Source organism: Cyprinus carpio, unplaced genomic scaffold (genome assembly GCF_018340385.1).
Source record: "Cyprinus carpio isolate SPL01 unplaced genomic scaffold, ASM1834038v1 S000006461, whole genome shotgun sequence".
Lineage (NCBI taxonomy): Eukaryota > Metazoa > Chordata > Actinopteri > Cypriniformes > Cyprinidae > Cyprinus > Cyprinus carpio.
The window spans coordinates 275,117-284,741 of NW_024879141.1; the positions used below are offsets into that span (position 1 = coordinate 275,117).

General features: G+C 40.0%; 2 long non-coding RNA genes across 2 annotated transcripts; both read right to left on the reverse strand.

Annotated features, from left to right (window-relative positions):
- Positions 1-1,507: 1,507 nt before the first annotated feature.
- LOC109105565 lies at positions 1,508-5,449 on the reverse strand. Its single transcript, XR_006159260.1, has 3 exons — positions 5,237-5,449; positions 4,755-4,914; positions 1,508-2,011 (listed from the first exon to the last, which is right to left on the reverse strand). It is a non-coding gene; the product is annotated as an uncharacterized LOC109105565 (long non-coding RNA).
- Positions 5,450-7,618: 2,169 nt separating this feature from the next.
- On the reverse strand, positions 7,619-9,038 carry LOC122143607. Its single transcript, XR_006159261.1, has 4 exons — positions 8,562-9,038; positions 8,319-8,433; positions 8,033-8,172; positions 7,619-7,936 (listed from the first exon to the last, which is right to left on the reverse strand). It is a non-coding gene; the product is annotated as an uncharacterized LOC122143607 (long non-coding RNA).
- Positions 9,039-9,625: the final 587 nt, after the last annotated feature.

Below are 9,625 nucleotides of genomic sequence, written 5' to 3' on the forward strand. Positions count from 1 at the left end.
TAAAGAAGAGAAGAATTTTGGGAGAGATCAGATTGAGTGAGTGCAAGTGGAATTACATCTTGCCTGCTGTTAGAGGGAGCTGCTGTCTGATGCTTTGGAGGAGAATTCTCGTGACGTCACGTGTGATGGAGAGTGACTCCCTAGGAGTTGCCGGAAGTGCTGAGAGCTCAAAGCGGCTTGCGAGGGGAGTGAAAATTCCATTTCTGCATCCACCAATCAAACGATGATGGCTATCTCGGCCCATGGATCCCACTGACGGAGAGGGTGGAGACCGAACAGCTCAGAGTCCTCCCGAGATGAGCCTGGGAGTAGACACTCGTGGCCCGGAATGTGAGCGACCGAACACGACCGCTCAGAAAGAGACTGCAGTCAGGACGATAAGAGGTAATCCTCAAGTGTCGCCAGTGACATTAAATCGAACAGAGCCGTCCAGGCCAGGTGAGTCCATCTGTCCTTCGAGAGAACGAGACTAGCAGTACGGTATGAGGTGACCTGATATATATGGAGGTTTCAGGAAGTCAGGTGATTGTTTGGGGCGTGCCCCTGCTCCTGAACATCTGTTAACCAATTAACTCCATATATTGTTGCTTCTGGTTTGTGCATTGTAAATCATAGAAATCTACAAAATGTTGTCTCCCGAAAGCTTGGGTCTTTTTTGTCACGTCCTTACTGCACGTGTATTTCTCAAATCTTAAATAGCCTATAAAAACGTTCATAGATGGATACTTTTCCAATGTCTGGACTCTGTTTAGGATTTAGAAAAACGTAAAGAGATGGTTCAATATATTGGTAATGAATACATTCTGTGAGAATTTATATTTCAGGTTTTGACTGCGAATGTCAGGTCAGTAATGCTGGAATTGGCAGATAATGAAACTAAAAATAATTAGGCCTACGTGATGTCTCGGGACAGTTTCTTATTACAGATGCAATGGAAAAAAACGGGATAAATACAAATACAAAACTTGTAAATAGTTAACAACATAGTCTAGATTAACCCACAGTAACAAAATTTAACCGATGAATTTGTTAACCCACAGTAACAAATTTTAACTGATTAATCGCCTTTTTTCGTTTGCTGCATGTTTTTTAACCTTTTGAGCAGTACGGTCCCCAGATAGCCACTGGACGCTGTAACGGAACAGGGCCGCAACCGCAAAACGATAGAGCCGGGTCTGGCCCGCATCCGCCTCACGGACTCGTTCCTGAGTCCAAACGCACATCGGGCCGAAGCCGTTTCTGGTCTGTTTTTAGGGGTTGTTGCGGATATGTGCCAGCGCCGATCCAGCACCGCCTGATCATCCCGTTACACATGCGTAACGGGTGCGTGAAACGATTCCGCCTACCGGAGCTGTGCCGGTTGTGTTAGGAATCCACTTAAATCACCACTGGATTGTCCTTTTGCCTTATTTTCGGCATTTTTGTCAGTTAGGGTATCATAGTAACCTATGCTACCGGCATAGGCCTACATTTTCACAGACTGTGAAAATGTCCAGAAAAAAACATTTTCACTACAAGGCCTTGGCTATAAATAAAAAGCTTGACTTGACTTGATAAAGGCTAGTTTCAGTTGGAGCAATGCGTAGGCCTATAGGCTATAGCTGAAATAAATCGTTTTAATGATTAAAACGCATACTAAAACAACGTGAACAAAGTTAACAAACACAGAATTAATGACCACGAATACATAGATTTAATTATAAAAAATGAACAACAAAGTCATGAACAAAGTCAACAATTAACACAAAACACACTCAACAACAAACACAGAATTAATGGATAAAAAAACGCACAGGCTATAAACACAACGTGAATAAAAAAACATGCACTTAAACAAAATCACTAGCTGGGTGCTGTGGCAGCTGTTGCTGTTGCTGCTCCTGCTGCTGACGCGCCAGTATCTCCTGGCGCCCTCCTCTCCTGTCCGCCGAAAGGGCAAACCACCTTATAGCATGCCTCCATATTTCAGCTTCTGTTGCAGTTGCTGTCAGTGCGCATTTGCCCACTGCACCTGGAAAACAGCATTACTGATTAGGTTGAATGAGACATTTGGATCAGTGCTAGTCCTACATGATGACAAAACAGGCAGACGTATATTGCATTTGCTCAAAATGAAGATAGGCCCATCCTTCTAATTCGGCCTACTTCTATAACGGTTTGTGCATTAGTTGATGGAGCTGTAATAAAATAATAGCCTAATAATAAAAAAAACTGGTCATGTAAAACTGAATAAGAGAAATGAACTATATCTAACCACTGAGGTTAAGACGTAGCCCCAATTAGGCCTAATAGTAATAAAAAGAATAAGAAGAATAAACAGAAGGCATTATTGTTGGTGTATGCTGTTTTACGAAGATATCAAAACTGGAAGAATTGAATCAATGGAAATCTGTGCGGGAAGGATCGATTGTCATCCTCTTTTGTAAAGTTAGCCCACGGTATATGTCGTTTATCGTCGTACTTCCTAGCGAGTAAAAGTAGGCTACTTCACTCATCTCCCTACTACACAGGGTTCGAGTTAGATGGGAGCCAGTGGGAGCTGAGCTCCCATAGAGAGAGGTCTGGCTCACATGAAAGCAGAAAACTCAAATATCTGTGGGGGTCTCTGAAAGTACAGCAGCATAATATAATAAAGCCTGATATAGCCTAACACGCAGGTTGTGACCGAGTTTTAGGCAATGCATAGTCTACATTGATGGCAGTAACTTTCACCTGACCCGAACTGTCGGCAGTCTCGGAATTTGCACACGTATATGCACAGATAGCCTAGGCCTATATACAGAACATGGTTTGAATTGGCTCGGTAGTACCCAGTCCCCTTAGTTCTGGCCAGGGCACTGCTAGTTCACTCGAAATCAAAGTCTGCCTATGATGGTCAGTAAAATAAGCGCATTTATGCTGCCCCCTTAAACGCATCGGGCCTTATTGTTGATATCATTAAGGGACTGTTCGTTATTTATTTAAGGGGCCACCGGAGGAGTTTTGGGAGCGTTTGTCAAAAAAGACGTGACTTGACTTGTGTCGCTGGTGCAGAGTAGTAGTATAAAGTTTGAGTGAATGTGAGTTTCTCAATGAAATGTTCTATACAACAGTATACGTGGTTGACTTTAATTGCAGCTGGCTGGGCATTGAACTGGGCTTAATGGAATGTATGACCTTTATAACTGGTGCTGGTTAGTCATTGAACATGGGCTTCATGGATTGGCTTTAAGTTTTTTTTTTCTTTTTGAGCACGTCCGAATCCCAGGACATAATGCACTGGATCTCATAATAGGCTCCATGGAGAGACTATAGTGGGATCGCCCTTCTATTGAAAAAGACTTTAGGCTACCTGCAAGCTGGCCTATGATTTCATTGCTGAGTTTGCGGCAAAGTAAGCAATAAAATGTTTTTTTTTTCTGAGTCAGGATATGGCAAATCAGTGTCTTTTTCAATTCATAGAAGGGCGAGCCCACTATAGTCCCTCCATGGAGGTGCGCAAATTGATTTTAATAGCCTATTCAACTTCGAAAAGCTTCGTTCACCCGATGCGAGTCACTGATTGCAATTTCAATCTTTTTAAGTTTTAAGCGCTGTAGCCAAGCCTATCTGTCCCCTTTGGAATTATATCTCGAGCCTATTATGAGTGCGTTATGTCCTGGGATTCGAACGTGCTCAAAAAGAAAAAAAACTTAAAGCCAGTCCATGAAACCCAGTTCAATGACTAACCAGCACCAGTTATAAAGGTCATACAGGTCATTTAAAAAAAAAAGTTTTGTCAATCAGTTAAGCCCAGTTCAATGCCCAGCCAGCTCCAATTAAAGTAAACCACGTATACTGTAATAGAACATCTCATTGAAAAACTCGCATTCACTCAAACTTTATACTACTACTCTGCACCAGCGACACAAGTCAAGTCAATGCATACAAGTCACGTCAGTCATCATAACCAGCAACACATATCATGTCATTGCATACAAGTCTTAATCATCATGCCACGATCGTTAGAGTAGAACGGATTCTGTATGGTATTTAAAGCCGACCTAACCATGAGTCTCTCGCCGACGGTGTGTTGCAATGCATTCCGGGTGAACCATAATGTTAGTTGACCGCTAAGAATCTCGCGTGAATCTCGTGTGAAACGCTGTTGCCGGAAGAAAGCACTGAATGCAACAGGATACACACCAGAGAATGTCTAGTAGACGGGCTCTGGTTATTCGAACAAATTTGAAGACATCGTAAACGAACCCTTTCAGTTTGATGGACGTCCTTATCTTTTCGAGCCAGAATATACAGAAGGTGATATATATATATATATATATATATATATATATATATATATATATATATATATATATATATATATATATATATATACAGTACAGGCCAAAAGTTTGGACACACCTTCTCATTCAATGCGTTTCCTGTATTTTCATGACTATTTACATTGTAGATTCTCACTGGCTACTTTGAAGAAACTAGAATATAAGACATGTTTTCAGTTATTTCACTCTTTTTGTGTACATAATTCCACATGTGTTCATTAATAGCTTTGATGCATTCAGTGAGAATCTACAATGTAAATAGTCATGAAAATAAAGAAAACGCATTGAATGAGATGTGCCCAAACTTTTGGCCTGCACTGTATATACTATATACGTATTAGTATAACAATCAGTTTTGACTGCTAAACTCTTTTTCAGGAGTAATCTGTAAGACTTTTGAGTGAATAAATACTAATTCACTAAGGGCATTTGAAGCAATAGCCTACTTACGGCTGAGGAGGGTCCGTGATGCCATCCTGTGGAAGGCCCTCTTCTTGTTCACACCCTTCCAATTAATTGTTCAGGAAAGGGGGCAGGAAAACAGGTATGACAGAATGTTCCATGTCACCCTCTTCAAATCCACACCCCCGACAGCAGACAGGGTATTCACCTAGGGGCATGAAGATAGTGGTTGGATCACCGTTGCACAAGTTTTTAAACAGGTAAGCCACTTTTTTGACAGTTTTTTTTTTTCACAATTAAGACATGTGGGCAATTGGATGATGCTTTTATCCATAACATTCAAGTTACATCATCATAAAGAGCTTAGTCTAGCAATAAATATTACTTTAGATGAATTAGATTACAGTTACATCATCATAAAGAGCTTAGTCTACTGTAGCAATAAATATTACTTTAGATTAATTAGATTTAGTGTAAGATGAAACAAGTGTCTTGAGTACAATGAGAACATATTGGGGGAATATGCTTACAAGGGCATGTTTCTGCCTATCGTTGGCAGGGTCCGCCAGCCAGGCCTCAAAGCGGTCCAGCTCTGGATCTGATTCCAGGGGGAATTGAAATTCCCCGGACCACTCAAAGGCTGCTGGTTGGAGGCCGTTATTGACCTTGGCCATGAGCAGGTTCACGGTGGTGGTGAGTTGGGCAACCTGCTGCTTTAGGTTTTCCAAAAGCAATAGGCCATGTAGCTGAGCCGCTGAAACATTGTGAAAGTTGAAAAAAAAAAAAGTGTTAATCTGGAGAAAAGACTCAGGTTATTTTAAACATTAAGGAAATAATACACACAATGATGGTCAATAAAATCAACCCACAGCTGCACACTATACTGTATATATATATATATATACAGTACAGGCCAAAAGTTTGGACACACCTTCTCATTCAATGCGTTTCCTTTATTTTCATGACTATTTGCATTGTAGATTCTCACTGGCTACTTTGAAGAAACTAGAATATAAGACATGTTTTCAGTTATTTCACTCTTTTTGTGTACATAATTCCACATGTGTTCATTAATAGCTTTGATGCATTCAGTGAGAATCTACAGTGTAAATAGTCATAAAAATAAAGAAAACGCATTGAATGAGATGTGTCCAAACTTTTGGCCTGTACTGTATGCATATATATATATATATATATAGTATACTATATATATATATATATATATATATATATATATATATATATAGTATATATATATATATTAGTGGTGGGCATAGATTAATTTTTTTTAATCTAGATTAATCTCACTGTAATCTTGGAATTAATCTAGATTAATCTAGATTAAAATGGCTCATTTGAATTCTGCCGAAGGCATTCAAATTATGTTCAATAAGATGTACTTGTTAGTACTGATAGAGCTGTGCTGACGGGCTTGCATCAGTTGCACTCAAACATAGTAGTTTGACAACGACACTTCCCCTGCGCTACATCAGTGCTTTGCCCGGCATCTTCTGCATTAGCTAAGGGATGCTTTGCGTTTAGGTGGTACTTGAGACTGGAAGAACTACTACAGTAAACTAATTCCGGAATGCACAAGTTGCAAACAACCTTTCGCCTGTTTAACACATACTCCGTCTGCAGTCCGTATGCGTTTCGTATGTGGTGCAGAAGCAGCACGGACTCATTGTGCTTTCACAGAGGACGCGTTTAAACTCCGCTACTGATCCACGACTATTTGGTCCACAAACACAACATTTATTCATTATTTAGATTTCAAATCATGTAAAAAAAAAAAAATAATAATCCTTTTCATCATTGTGACTCTATCACAGAACAGTAACAATCTTTCATAGACATTAGTTTAAACTCAATAAATATAAACAGTGTATTATTCATGGATTTGACTTCTAGATTTGTATAATAAGTTACTGAAGCAAGCGGCAACACATTTAAACATAACATTTAGCCCAATTATCTTGTTAGGATATCGCAAATATTTAAAATTAAAACACACCACTAACAGAAACATTCGACTCTCGTCCCTTTTGCATTTAAATCTTTATTACAAGCAATCCCACGGGTCTTAATGAACTTTGTTTTTCTGCTTCCATAAAAGTGCATATAGGTATTAAGTTGCCTTGTTTATCTAAGCTCTTTTTCTTGTTTTAAACCTAGCAAAAAAGCCACGTGTTGACTGTGAAACACAGTAGGCTTTAACTAGTATAACATTTATTATGAAATTACTGCATTTCCGTGCCAATCCATGTTCATTTTTATCGCGAACAATGCGCTGTCACTTTAACTCAGCGCGTGCAGCACAGCAAAAATAGACTCGGTACGTAAACGATCGCTGCACTGCTGCAGACCGCTCCTGGAATGCACTAACGCTGGAATCCGTTAACATGGGTGAGTAAAAAATATGCAACGCATACGCACTGCAGAAGGAGTATGTGATAAACAGGAAGTCCTCATAGCTTGCGTAGTATAGACCCAGCTCCCAACCCAACTTTGAGAATAGATTAACGGCGATATTTTTTTTATCGCGCAATAAGAGTCTCACGTTAATGCAGCACGTTAACGCCGATAACGGCCCACCACTAATATATATATAATATATGTATATATATATATGTTGTAAACATTGTTAACACTCTTTTTTTATTATTTCTTACGTGTGCAAGGAATTGGCCCTGTTTCATGGCCAACTCTGAAGGTTGGCTTTAAGAGGAGGTGACCTCCAGGCTCGCCACCACCGCTGGCTAATTGAGGAAAGGTATGTAAATATTAAAATCAGAAAACAAGAAAAAAATAAGTATATATACAGGATATTTATTGTACACATGTACTTGTAAATTTGTATGAAAAAGTCACCATGTGAATAGGGGAAGCCCATATTAATGTCAAACACTGGACTCAAGTGTTGAGGTGGTGGTGGTGTTGACTGGTGCACTGAGTGTTGAGGTGGTGCTGACTGGTGCGCTGAGCTATTGATTACTAGATGACCATTGAGGGAAAATGATAACAAGAGAGGCAGATTGTCAGACAAGGAGAGAAATGAACAGGACAGAACATCACCTTTGTACTTTCATTTGTATTGTAATTTTGCTACAGAGCATGATTCCTACCATTGAAGGGGTCTGACTCCCTCCTCACATTCCAGCTTATGTCTGTATAAGTTCCCTGTCCTGTGTTGTCCAGAGACTCCTGACCCATGTCCACTGCGATGTCCGCTTTTGGATAAAGGGATAACCGCGAATCAACATATTGCAGTGGTACAAATCACTGAACTGTACATTGTTGCAGTTGGCAATCAAATCAAAACTTACAGAGGGGGGCTGGAGGGAGACTAGGAAGGGTAGCGCTAATAGGGAGAGGTTGAGGCCGAGGCCGAGGCCGAGACTCTGGTCTTCTTTTTGGAGTCTGCTCAGTTTCAGAGTCAGTACTGCCGTTTTCAAATCCTGGGTAACTAGTGAAGACAGAGTTCAAATTGTAATGACAAGGCAATAGCATCATTCAATGGGCAGGCATGAACAAAGGCTTTTTTTTGTACCCTAAACCCATTCCCACCCATAGCTTTTGCAGTAATACAACAATTATCTATAATGTACATACTGTGTCGCTTTTCTTCTCCTTTTTGCCATGGAGCCCTCATCCTCTGACTGGAGGACTGCCGTTCCATTTCTGTTGTAGTCCTTCAGCTTTTGCCTTGCCTTACTGAAGTCATCTACTATAATAAAAAAAAAAAGAAAGAAAGACATATATGGAGATAATTAAGGACAAAGGAAGTAAGGCATAACTGTTGTCCTAACATGGAAAGACATAGAATTATAGAAACAAGTTTGCTTGTTTATTTACCTTTTTCAAAGAGTGTTCTTGTTTTGAGATTTTCCAGCCAAGGCCTGGCATTTCATGCCTCTTTATGGCCTTTTGGGTTTTTTCCTTGGAAATGAATGTTGGCCAAAAACATTCATCACCTTTAACCCATGACCTCGGCACAACTTCTGTAACGTCCTCGTCGAGGAAAATTACTCCACAAAATGTCTTTTAAAAATAATTGTGTAAAAAATAAGATGATTAAAAAAATACATAACTGAACTGAACTGAACTATGATTTTCAAAACTAAAGTCTAGTCCTTCATATGAAACAACGGTATAACCACCATTGCCTCATTGAAAGAGACAGCCATGCATTTTTGTGTGAAAGATGACAGTTTGGAGAATTTTATCTCATGGCCTAAGTCAGCTGGTATCACAATGTTTAAAATGTCAGAATTAAAAGGATAGGTAAAAAATGTTTCAACCATCCCATACTGTCTGTAGGCAATTATGATATCACCGTGACAGTCAATTATATTAATTATCTGACACACATTTTTGCCCATAAGAAATGTGTTATTTCGACATGTTGTGGTCATGGTGAACCTCTCTGATATCAGTTCGTCATACTGGTGACAGATCAAGTTTGGTACTGGTATAGGGCCTCGGGCATGTTCTTTGCACAATTTGATGGGCTGGTCACTTGTAACACCACCATTTAATCCCTCAGACAGGCGTCTAATTATTTGGGCCAGGGGATTTGAGGGTTTGCGTACAAAACCCTTGAGTTTTTGCAAATAATTTTCGTATGGAAAGGATGATATAACATCCAGATTGCCAAAATGTTTTGCATCCTGTGCAAGATGGGTCAACCCATGCACATTGTACACTAGATGATCATTTCCATACAGGCGGGCAAAATGTTCCACAAAAGCATGAAGGAGGCTGTTGGCATATTCGTTGTACTTTCTGGCAAAGAAAGGGGAGACCAGCATTGCCATGGCTGTCGACAGCAGCAGGAAGTTTGCATATAGATCAGGACTAAACACCTCACGCAACACCACCGGCCCTGTGTATAAGAGAAACTGACGGAACTCCGTCGC